Raw genomic sequence first — 14,252 nt, forward strand, 5'->3', positions numbered from 1 at the left:
GTCTTATTTTATGACATTGCCACAGCCTCTGCAACCTTCAGCAGCCACCACCCTGACCAGTCGGCAGCCATCAAAACTGAGGCAAGACCCTCCACCAGCAAAAGGATTGGAGCCTGCTGGTTGGATTGTTGATTGGATCGTTGGCATTTTTTAGTAGTACAGTGTTTTAAAATTAAGATACGTATTTTTTAGACATAATGCTATCGCACAAATAATAGACGATAGCATAGTGTAAAGATAATTTTTGTATGTGCTGAGAAACCAAAATATTTGTGTGACTCGCATTTATTGCATTATTTATTTTATTGCGGTGATCTGGAAAGGAACCTGCAGTATCTCTGAAGTGTGTTTGCGGCACTATTCTTCCATTTTATGGATGAGGAAATCGAGACCCAGATTGAAGTGGTGACTTAGGAGTAGGGGGGGAGTCCTGGAGAAGCCAACCTTCTCTGAATCCCATTCAAGCTCCTTATGACAGAAACAGGGGAGGCCAGGCTGGATAGATGCATTCTTTCTTTTTTTCTCCCCACCCCCACTAAAATAGCAGTAAAATAAGGAGGATTATGTCCACAAGGACCAAAACAATGGAAGAGGAGGCATGGTCATCGTAGAGGAGTTTGCAGTGGCAGCAGGTGCTGAAGGAGACACCCCGGATTGAAAATGGGAATTGAGTGGAAATCTGAATGCTGCCCCATCTACCTTTCTAGAATCCCTGTAGCAAGTTTTACATCCCCCCAGGCAGGAAGTTACTCTTCTCTAAAGTAGATGGCAGAGACTGCCATTTGGGATTCTTCACAATGACAAGCCTGTTTGAAGCTCCTTCTTCCTATGAGGCTAAAGCCCACTAGGGCCCAAGACTGGCGACGTGCAAAGAGCTTCTAGGCTCAAGTAAAAAATGAGAGCAGATGGCTGAGCACCTGCAGATACCCAGGAAGAGCTTCTGACTTGAAAGACAGAAAACACAACAAACAAAAGAATACGGAAAATAATCAGGAGAAACCGGAAACGACTTCAAACTAATAATTTCCACAAAACGGGTAGAGATGATATTGTATCCATGAAACAAGAACCAGAAAGCTTAAAAACAATCCTAAAAACAAGGGAAATTTCTACACAGTTAAAGATATAAGAACCAAAATTAAAACTTAGTATAAAAAATTAATCCAGAGAAACTTCCAGAAGACAGAGCAAAAAGACCAAAAGATGAAAAATAGCAGCAAAGAGATAAAGTAAAGCAAGAGGGTAAGTCTGGAAAGTTGAAAGCCAACAACTAAAAAGCTAGAAGGAGAGCAAAGGAAATTTCCCAGAACTAAAGCATGATTTTCCAAATCAAAAGGGTTAGCACAGGGAATGAAAAAGATCCAGTGTCAGGTACACCACTGGGAAATTTTAAAATATCCAAGATACAGAAAAGAGGCTATAAATTTGCAGAGAGAAAAGAAGAAAATCAGAAGTCAACAGGCCTCTTAACAACCCTGGAATCTAGTAGATAAGGGACCAATTCCTTCAATACTCTAATTTACATGCTACACTTTTATATTTAGCCAAGCCATCAGTCCAATCAGGTAGCATAAGGTATTTTCAGGCATGCAATAATTGAAATAATCTACTTCTCTTGTTCCCTTACCTAGTGACCTACTGGAGGTAATGATCCAACAAAACAAGGGAGTAACTGGCAGGGTGTGGTGGCTCACGCCTGTAATCACAGCACTTTGGGAGGCTGAGGTGGGCGGATCATGAGGTCAAGAGATCGAGATCATCCTGGCCAACATGGTGAAACCCCATCTCTACTAAAAATACAAAAAAATTAGCTGGGCGTGGTGGTGCATGCCTGTAGTCCCAGCTACTCAGGAGGCTGAGGCAGGAGAATTGCTTGAACCTAGGAGGCGGAGGGTGCAGTGAGCCAAGATCGCGCCTCTGTACTCCAGTCTGGTAACAGAGCACGACTCCATCTCAAACAAACAAACAAACAAATGAAACAAAAAGCAAACCAAAAACAAGGGAGTAACCAAGAAAAGAACACATGGAACAAGATATCAGGAAGCAAGGGATCCAAAATGTACAAGGCAATGTGAACCCTCAGGATGATGGGGACTAGAAACCAGGATGACATCCACCCAGCATCCAGTCTCAACGGAATCCATGGAAGGAAGGCTGATTCTGAGAAAGAGGTCTCCAGGAATTAGAGGAATATGCGATGTTTGAGATTACGGAAAACATTACCAATGGAGTTGAGGCTGACTTGTTGGGGCATTAGGAAAAATTAGTGGTGGGTGTGTAGAAAATCAGACAAACGAAAAAAAAGGTGGGGAATGAACAACTCTAGTAAAAATGAAGAACTGAAAAAAAAAGTGTCATGGGCATTAAGTTACTGGTTTTCTAGTGAATGACATTTGCACAGTCATAATAAAGTATATCCTAACTACTGATATAACTAACACTGTTTTATAACTATATTGGGGGGATGGTGCAGAGGAAGTGGGGAGATATGGGAGATTGGAGACCTTATTCATCATTTTGGGAACTCGTTCGTAGTGTCTCAAAATGTACATTAATACACAAAGGAATAGGGATAACTCCAGCCCCATGACTTTAACTGACATCTATAGGACTTCCAAGTTTGAGATGGTGAGGGAAAAAACTTCCCACTTATTTTTTCTCTGAAAAATTACCCCAAAATAAGAAAAGTAGCTAAACAGAAACACAAACTCTATCCTTGAAACAGCAGACATGGCAGTCCTGAACCATTAAATGTGAAGCGACTAAGTGGCTAGAAGAATGACAAAAAAGTAGACAAAGAGGAATTCAAATGTCAGCAGAAGAATTTATACACAACAACATTGACCGATGTTAAGTGTACAATGATGAGTTTTGACATCTGTATACAGCAGTGCAACCAGTACCAAAAATGTAATTTTAAATTCTATCCCAAATCCCCTCACTGCTAGCAATTACTGATCTGCTATCACTATAGGTTTGCCTTTTCTAGAACTTCATATAGGGGTGCATACAGGGAGTTGCCTTTTTTGCCTTAGTAATGCTTTGCAATTCATCTATTTTGCTGCATGTGTCAGCTCATACATATTAATTGCTGAGTAGTATTCCATTTAGTAACTTTTCTTTATCTATTTACCAACTGATGGACATTTGGATCACTTCCAGCGGCTACTCTGAACAAAGCTGCTCTGAAAACTCAGGCACAAATCTTTGTGTAGACATGTTTTCACTACACTTGAGCAAATATTTAAGAATAGAATTTCTAAGTCATACGGTAAGTGAATAGTTAAGTTTATAAGTGAATGTTAAACTTCTCTCCTCTCCTCCCTTCCCCTCCCCTCCCTTCCCCTCCCCCCTCCCCTCCCCTCCCCTCTCACTTCACCTCCCCTCTCCCTTCCCCTCCCCTCCCCTCCGCTCCTTTCCTTTTCTTTTTCTTCTTTTTTTTTCTTTCTTTTTTTTTTTTTTTTTTGAGACAGGGTCTCACTCTGTCCACCCAGGCTGGAGTGCAGTGGTGCAATCACGGCTCATTGCAGCCTAGACCTCCTGGCCTCAAGCAATCCTCCTACCTCAGCCTCCTGAGTAGCTAAGACTACAGGCATGTGCCATCATGCCCAGCTAATTTTTTAACTTTTTTTTGTAGAGACAGGGTCTCCCTATGTTGCCTATGCTGGTCTTGAACTCCTGGGCTCAAGCGATCCTCCTGCCTCAGCCTCCCAAATGCTGAGATTTTAGGCATGAGCCTTGTGCCAGCCTAGGCTAAACTGCTTTCTAAAATGATTGTACAGTTTTCTTCAGCAGTGTATGAGAGTTCAAGTTGTTCCATTCTAATGCTTGGCATTATCAATCTTTTAAATTTTATCCATTTCAGTGTGTATGTAGTGGTATCTCCTTTTGGTTTAAATTTATATTTCCCTAATGACTAATGATGTTCAGCATCTTTTTCATGTGCTTATTTGACATCTGTGGTTTTTTAAATAAAATATCTGCTCAAATCTTCTACACAATTTTAATTGTCTTTTATCATTACTGCGTTGTGAGAATTCTTTTTTTTTTTTTTTTTTTTTTTGAGACAGTGTCACTTTGTTGCCTAGGCTGGAGTGCAGTGGTGTGATCTTGGCTCACTGCAACCTCTGCCTCCTGGGTTCAAGTGATTCTCCCGCCTCAGCCTCTCAAATAGCTGGGACTACAGGCACGCACCACCACACCCAGCTAATTTTTGTATTTTTAGTAGAGACGGGGTTTCACCATGTTGGCTAGGCTGGTCTCAAACTCCTAACCGCAGGTGATCTGCCCGCCTCAGCCTCCCAAAGTGCTGGGATTATGGGTGTGAGCCACCGCGCCCAGCCATGAGAATTCTTTATATGTTCTGGTACGAGTCATGTATATAGTCTGGTACAAGCCAATGAGACTCGCCTTTTCATTTTCCTAATGGTGCTTTCAAAGAGCAGACATTTTAATTTTTGATGAAGTCCAAATTTGATGTAGTTTTGTATTCTTTTGTAGTTTTTGCTTTTTGTGGCCTATTTTTAAAATATTTGCCTTGCCCGGGATCACTAACATTTTCTTCTGTTTTTCTTTTAAAGAAGATTTATAATTTTTAGCTCTTACATACAGTTTATGATCCACTTCAAGTTAATTTTTGAATTGGTATGACGTAAGGTTAAGATTCATTTTTGTACACGGAGTCAACCAACTATTTCATTATCTTTTATTGAAAAGATTGTCCTTCCCCCCATTTAATTGTCTTGACACCTTTGCTGAAAATCAGTTGACCATATGTGTAGGTCTATTTCTGAACTTTCTATTCTGTTTTATTGATCTGTATGTCAAAGTTTACTTGAATACCAAACTATCTTGATTACTATTAGCTTCATAGTAAGTTTTGAAACCAGAGAGCATAAGTCCTCCAATTTTGTTCCTCTTCACAATTGTTTTGGCTATTCTATGTGTAAATTTTTTTTTTTTTTTTTGAGACGGAGTCTCGCTCTGTTGCCCAGGCTGGAGTGCAGTGGCATAATTTTGGCTCGCTGCAAGCTCCGCCGCCTCCCGGGTTCACGCCATTCTCCTGCCTCAGCCTCCAGAGTAGCTGGAACTACAGGCGCCCGCCACCACACCCGGTTAATTTTTTGTATTTTTTGTAGAGTTGGGGTTTCACCTTGTTAGCCAGGATGGTCTCAATCTCCTGACCTCGTGATCCACCCACCTCGGCCTCCCAAAGTGCTGGGATTACAGGTGTGAGCCACCAAGTCCGGCCTATTCTATGCATAAAAATTTTTAAATTGCTTATTAAATTTCTTTCTTTCTTTTATTAAAATTGAGATGGGGTCTTGCTGCGTTGGCCAGGCTGGTCCCAAACCTCTGGGCTCAAGCAACCTTCCATCTTGGCCTCTTAAAGTTGCTGGGATTACAAGTGTGAGCCACCACACCTGGTCTGCTTACTAAATTTTTTTTTTTTAAGACCTGATATGATTTTGCATACTATTGTATTGAATCTAGAGAATCAATTTTAGGGAGACCTGGCATTTAAAGAATATTGAGTCTTTCAATCCATGAGTGTGATATAACCATTTACACTCACCTTCCTTCATTTCTCTCAGTAATGTTTCATAGTTTTCAGAGTATACCTATTACACATATTTGTTAAATTTATTCCTATTTCATAACTCTGTGTGTGTGTGTGTGTGTGTGTGTGTGTGTGAGAGAGAGAGAGAGAGGTTCCTTTATGTTCTGAAAGTTGAGCAAAAGAAAATTGGTTAATTAAGGATTGCTGTTAGCTGAATTCCAGTTAGGTAAGATTTTACCATATTTGGTACTCACAATAATACCTTCAAATTATATCACACCCCATGTTCAAAAACCTTTAATGGGAAAAATCAATTTACAAAGGGACTAATTGGAAACAACTGAACGGGCTGATTAACTAAGCAATGCTCTATTCTTGCAGTGCAGTCATACAAATCACGTTATGCAACAATGATTTTCAGATGGAGTCAGGGTGTCTCACCGGGTCAGGCAGGCGTCACGGCTCCTGCATCTGCCCTGATCCCAGGAGCTCTAGTTTTACCCATTTTGGCTTTTGAGGTCCCTAGTAAAATGTTATTTCAAACAGAGCGCCAATGAAGAAAATTTTTAAAGATCATTATTGAAAAAGAATTTTTAATGACTGAGAAAGATGATAATAGAATTATAAGCAGATTACAAAAGAATGTGTTTTATGTCCCTTTTGGGGGAAAAAAAGAAGAAATATGTGTACAGAAAACAATCAGGGCTGGGCCCAGTGGCTCACGCCTGTAATCCCAGCACTTTGGGAGGCCGAGGCGGGTGGATCACGAGGTCAGGAGTTCGAGACCAGCCTGGCCAATATGGTGAAACCTCATCTCTACTAAAAATACAAAAATTAGCTAGGCGTGGTGGTGGGTACCTGTAGTCCCAGCTACTCGGGAGGCTGAGGCAGGAGAATCACTTGAATCTGGGAGGCGGAGGTTGCAGTGAGCCAAGATCGCGCCACTGCACTTCAGCCTGGGTGACAGAGCAAGACTCCGTCTCAAATAAAAAAATAAAAAATAAAAAAAAAAGGAAGAAAAAGAAAAGAAAACAATCAGAAGGCTACACATATATCAAAATATTTATAACAATTATTTCTGTGCAATTGGCTTATGGATTATTTCTAGATGTTTGCCCTCATTTGTATTTTTCCAAATATGTATAATGTAGCATGTATTATTATTCTCTAATGAAAACAGAATAAATTAAAATTCCTTAGTATGTTACTCAAACTCTCCATCATCTGACATAAAATGTCTTTCTAGACTTTCTAGACCTGAGTAGCTGAGTAGTTTGCTAAGCCTCAATTCATCAGGGTCACGAGTTCTGGCCTCAAAGAATTACTCACTGTTTCCTGAATACACCCTGTGTTCCCTGGTCCACACCTTTTCAAGGGCTGTGTTCTTAGTCCAGAATTCCCTAATCACGCACTACCACTTCCTATAGGAATTCAACCATTCAAAATATATATAATAAAATAAGTTAAAGCAGTAAACAATATTCAAGTATACTACACAGAGAGTATAGCTTTAACCAGTTAAAGAAAAAAATGCAAAGAGAAAACTGGAAGGAGCGCTGTAAATAATGTATAGTGGTGGCCCCTGCATACTGGGATTATAAGGTTTCTGGTTATTTATCTGGCTTGGTAAATCACTTTACCCTCTGAGTTTTTGATTCCTTGCAGGATTAAATGAGAGAACATGAATGTGCTCTGTAAACTGTAAAAGGATGTTGGAATGTGAGCTGCACGTTTGAAATGTGAGCTGTGTGAAGCTGTCCCCTTTGAGGCTGAGGCTCTGTCACCCCACATTGTCTACGATGCCCCACTCAACCATGGCTGCTGATTTGAATCTTACACCAATTCTGAAAATAGAGCAAAAATCCCTTTGCCTCCTGAAATGTTCACGGTAGACCTGGGATTTCACAAAGGTCTGTGTTCCAGAGGACCTAGGATTTTCATCAAGATTGGATTTGCCTCTGCTGTTCCCAGGACTTGTGGCCTTCATAAGCCATCCAGTCCCCAGGCCAGTAATCCATGGGCTCTGGTACAGCCCAGGGGTGCACTTCAGTCTTATTAAAGATAGAAAACTCTAACTAGCCGGGCGAAGTGGCGGGCGCCTGTGGTCCCAGCTACTCGGGAGGCTGAGGCAGGAGAATGGCGTAAACCCGGGAGGCGGAGCTTGCAGTGAGCTGAGATCCGGCCACTGCACTCCAGCCTGGGCGACAGAGCCAGACTCAGTCTCAAAAAAAAAAAAAAAAGAAAACTCTAGGCCAGAGAAACACGTATACTGAAGATGGCTCTGGAGCCCCGGGCAGAGTCACTCACTCCCCACCTCTCTAAGCAAGATGATGCCCAGAACAACCTGTGTGCAAGTCCACCTGCCCATGACCCTCATCAACTGAACAGACTCCAGGAGCACCGAGAGGATGGCCGGCCACCACCTCCCATTCCTCAGAGGGGGCACTGAAGCCACAAGTGGGGAAGCAGCTTACCAAATGCATATGCTAATTAGTGCAGCTAACTGGCACTGGAACCAGAGCCTACCCAAGTGTTGTTCATTTCAGCTGAGATTGCTTTAGGGAAGCAGGGATTCCATTCTGCTTGATACCCTCAGCACCACAGCTGGTCCCCCTGAATCTTTGCTGGACACAACTGTGCATGAGGAGACATCAGCATGTCACTTTCCTTGACACCCAACTACTGCCCCCAGAAGAGATTCTTTCCAGGCTAAGAAAGACCCCACTGCCTATCCAGCAGTGGGGCTCAGTAAGCCATGAAGTGATTTACAAACATTGGCTACCATGGTCTATTACAGGTAGAAGCAACAGTGAAAATCACGACGGTGAGATCAAGCAAAGCAGATGGACTGAAGGACAAGGACGACTCTGCCCAGCAGAGGGAGGGAAAGCCCGGGCTGGACTCCACGTGGCCGGAGCTCCCAGGTTGGTTTTTATTTTATCTTATCTTTTTTGAGACGGAGTTTCGCTCTTGTCGCCCAGGCTGGAGTGCAGTGGCGCGATCTCGGCTCACTGCAACCTCCCCTTCTGGGGTTCAAGCAATTCTCTTGCTTCAGCCTCCTGAGTAGCTGGGATTACAGGGGCCCACCGCCACACCTGGCTAATTTTTGTATTTTTAGTAGAGACAGGATTTCATCATATTAGCCAGGTTGCTCTCGAACTCCTGACCTCAGGTGATCCACCTGCCTTGTTGGGATTACAGGTGTGAGTCACCCCACCTGGCCCCGGGTAGGCTTTTAAAGACAGAAGTCCTTACTTTTGAAGACATCCTTGGACTTCTTTTTTTTGAGAAGGAGTCTTACTCTGTTGCCCAGGCTGGAGTGCAACGGCATAATCTCGGCTCACTGCAACCTTTGCCTCCCAGGTTCAAGTGATTCTCCTGCCTAAGCCTCCTGAATAGCTGGGATTACAGGCACCCACCACCACGCCTGGCTAATTTTTGTATTTTTAGTAGAGACAGGATTTCATCATATTGGCCAGGTTGTTCTTGAACTCCTGACCTCAGGTGATCCGCCTGCCTCGGCCTCCCAAGGTTCTGGGATTACAGGTGTGAGCCACTGCACCCAGCCATCCTTGGACTTTTACATGCTGTTTCAGGATGCTTTAGAACAGTATGAGGCCAAATAAAATAAGTCTGACCATGGTGTCCAGTAGTCTGCCACCTCCAGGATGGACATCCGTCTGACTGATGGCAGCCGAGTCTAGGCTCTTGACACCCAACTACTGAGGCAAAACCTCTGGGGTGTGGGGGAATGATTGCTGCCGACAGAGGGACCCGCTTCATCTGCGTAAGCCTCAGGCTCCTCATTTGCAAGACAAAAACCATAATATCTACCCTGTAGGGCTGTTGGGAGGGTTAAACAAGGTGATGTAGGGGAAACTGTAAAATAATGTACCGAGTGTTAATATACAAATAATAATGTCAATATGTAATATCTTTAAACCACTAAGTTTAGATGATTCTGGGTTTAAGATCCACAACCCGGCCGGGCGCGGTGGCTCACGCCTGTAATCCCAGCACTTTGGGAGGCCGAGGCGGGCGGATCACAAGGTCAGGAGATCGAGACCACGGTGAAACCCCGTCTCTACTAAAAATACAAAAAATTAGCCAGGCGCGGTGGTGGGTGCCTGTAGTCCCAGCTACTCAGGAGGCTGAGGCAGGAGAATGGCGTGAACTCGGGAGGCGGAGCTTGCAGTGAGCCGAGATCGCGCCACTGCACTCCAGCCTGGGTGACAGAGCGAGACTCTGTCTCAAAAAAAATAAATAAATTAAAAAAAAAAAGGCCGGGCACGGTGGCTCAAGCCTGTAATCCCAGCACTTTGGGAGGCCGAGACGGGTGGATCACGAGGTCAGGAGATCGAGACCATCCTGGCTAACACGGTGAAACCCCGTCTCTACTAAAAAATACAAAAAACTAGCCAGGCGAGGTGGCGGGCGCCTGTAGTCCCAGCTACTCGGGAGGCTGAGGCAGGAGAATGGCGGGAACCCGGGAGACGGAGCTTGCAGTGAGCTGAGATCCGGCCACAGCACTCCAGCCTGGGCGACAGAGCGAGACTCCGTCTCAAAAAAAAAAAAAGATCCACAACCCTGGCTGGGTGCCGTGGCTTAAGCCTATAATCCCAGAGCTTCCGGAGGCCGAGATGGGCGGATCACTTGAGGTCAGGAGTTCAAGACCAGCCTGGCCAACATGGTGAAACCCTGTCTCTACTAAAAGTACAAAAATTAGCCTGGCATGGGGGCGTGTGCCTGTAATCCCAGCTACTCGAGAGGCTGAGGCAGGAGACTCGCTTGAACCCGGGAAGCGGAGTTTGCAATGAACCAAGATCGCGCCACTGCACTCCATCCAGCCTAGGTGACAGAGCCCAGAGACTCCATCTCAAAAAAACAAAAACAAAAACAAGACTATTTTGGGGGGATAAGCATTTGTGAGTTCAGAATGAACCACATCCACATTGCAGTCTCCACATATCAGAATTTTCATACAAAGGACACCATGTGGAAGAGAGAGAACGCAGTGTTGCCACCACAGGGCCATGTGTCTCAGAGTAAGTTCTTTCTTCTCTCTCTGGGCCTCAGTTTCTCATCAAGAATATACACGGTTGAACCAGCCTCCTTCCAGCTCCAAAGTTCTCAGATGTTAGCCTCCATGTCAGCCCTGTTTAAAAAGGGCCAACGCAGCAGATGCAGATGGGCTCCTCCGGGGTCCCATTCCGGCATTTCTGGCAGGCAGGAGAGAAAGGAACCTGAAGGCCTGGAATCTTCCACGCCCTGACTCACACCAGCTCAGCTTCTTCACAGTGCCCGGCCTGTGCCCTGCCCTGGGCTCTGCCTGCACGGACGGCTGGCACGGCAGCCAGGCCCTCATGAGCTGGTGCTGTCACATCACAGCCAAGGCCTCTGCCTTGTCCCCAAGCACAGGTGACCCAGTGATGGGACTCTTTGAAGGAGTTGGGGTGGGGGCTCAGTGCAGACATGGGCTGCCTTGGGCTAGAATTGACTTCTCAGATTAAAGTCAGACAGATGGGCTGCTGGTGAGGGCCTCGTGCTGCCTCCTAACACAGCAGGAGGCATCACAGGGCAAGGACGCACGAGAGAGCTCGCTCTCCAGGTAACCAACCCACTCCCGGGATAATCCATTAATCCTTTCACCCACTCAGGAGGGCGGATCCCTCACTCAATCACCTCTTAAAGGCCCCACCTCTTAATACGTTAACAATGGGGATTAAGTTTCAACATGAGTTTCAGAAGGGACAAACGTACAAATCACAGCCACCCAGGTCTGTACTTAGAACCAGATCACCCATAGGAGTAATCACCGAAAAGTCATTCCTCACTGTCCACGGGGGATTGGTCCCAGGACCTTCTGTGGATACCAACATCCAAGGATGCTCAAGTCACCAATAGGAAATGGTGTAGCATTTGCATACAACCTACTCATGTCTTCTGTATACTTTAAATCTTCTCAAGATGACTTATGATACCTAGTACAATGTAAGCGCTGTGTAAATTGCTGTTATCCTGTATCCATGTCTTTTTGGGTTGTTTGTTCGTTTTGAGATAGAGTCTCCTTCTGTCACCCAGGCAGGATTGCATTGGCTTGATCTCGGCTCACTGCAACCTCTGCCTCCTGGGTTCAAGCGATTCTTGGACCTCACCCCAAAAAGCTGGGATTATGGGCACATGCCCCACTTCTGGCTAATTTTTTGTATTTTAAATAGAGATGGGGTTTTGCCATGTTGGCCAGGCTGGTCTCGTGCTATCCTCTTGGCCTCAAGTGATCCGCCCACCTCGGCCTCCCAAAAAGCTGGGATTACAGGCCTGAGCCACCGCACTCAGCCATTTATATATTTTTTTTAATTGTTAAATTGTGCGGTGGCTCACACCTGCAATCCTAGCCCTTTGGGAGGCTGAGGCAGGTGGATTACCTGAAGTCAGGAGTTTGAGACCAGCATGGCCAACATGGTGAAACCCTGTCTCTACTAAAAATACAAAAAATTAGCCGGGCATGGTGGTGGGGCACCTGTAATCCCAGCTACTCGGGAGGCTGAGGCAGGAGAATCCCTTGAACCCGGGAGGCAGAGGTTGCACTGAGCCAAGATCGCACCATTGCACTCCAACCTAGGCAACAAGAGCGAAACTCCATCTCAAAAAAAAAAAAGAAAAAAGAAAAGTTAATAAATTGTTATTTTTTTATTTTCAAACATCTTTTTCAAATGTTTTCCATCTGCAGTTCGTTGAATCCATGGATAAGGAGGGCCACTGCCCTAGGTCCCGGCCCATGCGCACTTTCCAAGGTGCTTCCACACGCATCGTCTCCTTATAGAGTGGGCTCCCCCACCCCGAGGGGACAGTGGGGGAGATGGAGGCTCAGAGAGGTTTCCAGATCCCACCTCAGACATAGTCATCGGGCGGGGTGGCAGCAACTGGCCCGGCCTCTCCCTGAAATGCCATGAACCGTATTTACTGTGCACCTCTAAGGTGCCTGGCATCGTGCTTAACGCTGTCTGCAGAGTCATTCGGTCTTTACGGCACCTCCACGGGGCATGGGCTGTTTTACTAAGGAGAAAACCAAGAGACAGAGAAGTTGTGTAACTCAACCATATTCATGAAGCCACTGGGATCTGGAATCATTAATCGGATCCTTCTAAGTCCAGAGTCTGAGCTCTTAGCCCTTCCCCTGCACCTGCTCCCCACCCCCACCTCCACCCCCAGCTTCCTGAAGGAGCAGGGCGGTCTCTCCCAAAGCCAGCATTCCTGTTCTGTGACTTCATCTGTGATTTCATCCTGGGAGTCGGTAGCAGCCCTCTTAGGTTTGCTCTCATGATCTCACCCTTTCTCTCCTAACCACTTGGCACCAACCGGCTCTCCTCTGCATGACCTTGGGCAAGTCCTTTAATCTCACTGGGTTGGTTCCTGGTGTATGAAGGGAGAAGAGAGGCCCACGATGGCTGCTGACACCTGGCAGGTTGATATCCAGGGCTCCTGTGTGGGTTTGTGGGTCTCCCTGAGACCAAACCCTGTGTGAAGAGCAGGCTCCAGGTTGGCCCTGTGTCAAGCAGGCCCTTGGGAACCCACAGGCCTGTGTTCTAGAAGCATATACAACCCCAGATCCGCACATACCAGCAGAGCATTAATGTCTCCTCACCATGAATGCCAAACGCTTGAGCCGAGAACGCTGGAGGGACCCTGGGATCTTTAGTGGGCCCAGCGTTGCTGCAGAGGAGGCCTGGGGACCCATGGCTGCACCGAGGTATGGTCAAGCCTGGTTCTGACATCACTCAATTCCCTGGCTCTGTGCCCCAGCCACCCAACGGATGACACATTGCCGAGTATGGCAGCTCCCAGGATGGTTCCTGTGGAACAGGGACTCCGAGCAGGGAGTTCTCTGAAGGCAGGAACCACCTAGGGGCCTCGGGTCCTGAAAGGCAAACATCCTCTTTCCCCACCTCCAGGAAGCCCTTTTCAATATTTCTCACACTTGGGAGGCTAAGGCAGGTAGACAGCTTGAACCCAGGAGATCGAGGCTGCAGTGAGCTATAATCACACCACTGCACTCCAGCCTGGGTGCCAGAGTGAGACCTTGTCTCTTTAAAAAAAAAAAAAAATCAGGGGTGGGGGGCATGCAATTTGGACATAGAAACACACAGGAAAATGCCATGTGAAGATAAACACAGATGCAGGGGATGCTTTCTTTTTTCCCCTATGGTTGATGTTTAGTTCAGTTTCTTTGTTTTGGTTTTACTCTGTTTTAGGGATCACCCCTCCCCATACCATCTGACTGAATTTTATTTATTGAATATGTAACATGTTAACAATGTTACAAAAGTTTGTTGAAACTATGCAAAAAAGGTATAGTGAGAGAAATATCCTTCTTTCCCCTTTTCTCTTCTACTCCATTCCTTCCCACCTCTGTAAACTAATTAATTTCATTAGTGTCTAGTTTACCTTTCTTGTGTTTTTGAAAAATAAACAGATTTGTGTATTTCTCTTTCTTACACAAAAAGTAATGTACCACATGTGGATTTTACTTTTTCTACCTACTAACATATTCTGAAAATAATTCCATAACAATTTATAGAGCTCTTATTCCTTTTTCAGCTGCCTTCTTAATTCACTAGGGTTGCTTTAGGGTAATGGAGGCAGAAAGTCAGTGCGAGTTTGCCACCTTTGTAACAACAAAACCCTAATGTTC

The 14,252-nt window shown here is 45.3% G+C and overlaps 1 long non-coding RNA gene across 11 annotated transcripts in view; it reads left to right on the top strand.

The window, feature by feature from the left end:
* Positions 1-14,252, top strand: part of LOC107127174 (uncharacterized) — a 37,685-nt gene that overhangs the window by 12,299 nt on the left and 11,134 nt on the right. For 7 of the 11 annotated variants that reach the window (XR_010580586.2, XR_001484660.4, XR_012422687.1 and 4 more), the window contains one exon: positions 8,358-8,484. The exons of 2 other annotated variants lie outside the window; for them this stretch is intronic. This is a non-coding gene — a long non-coding RNA (uncharacterized lncRNA). Of the gene's footprint in view, positions 1-8,357; positions 8,485-12,290; positions 14,072-14,252 lie in introns of those variants that run through there. 2 more of the 11 variants (XR_012422685.1, XR_006691800.3) reach the window with 1 other exon arrangement.

The sequence above is a fragment of the Macaca fascicularis genome, chromosome 13, assembly GCF_037993035.2.
Source record: "Macaca fascicularis isolate 582-1 chromosome 13, T2T-MFA8v1.1".
NCBI lineage: Eukaryota > Metazoa > Chordata > Mammalia > Primates > Cercopithecidae > Macaca > Macaca fascicularis.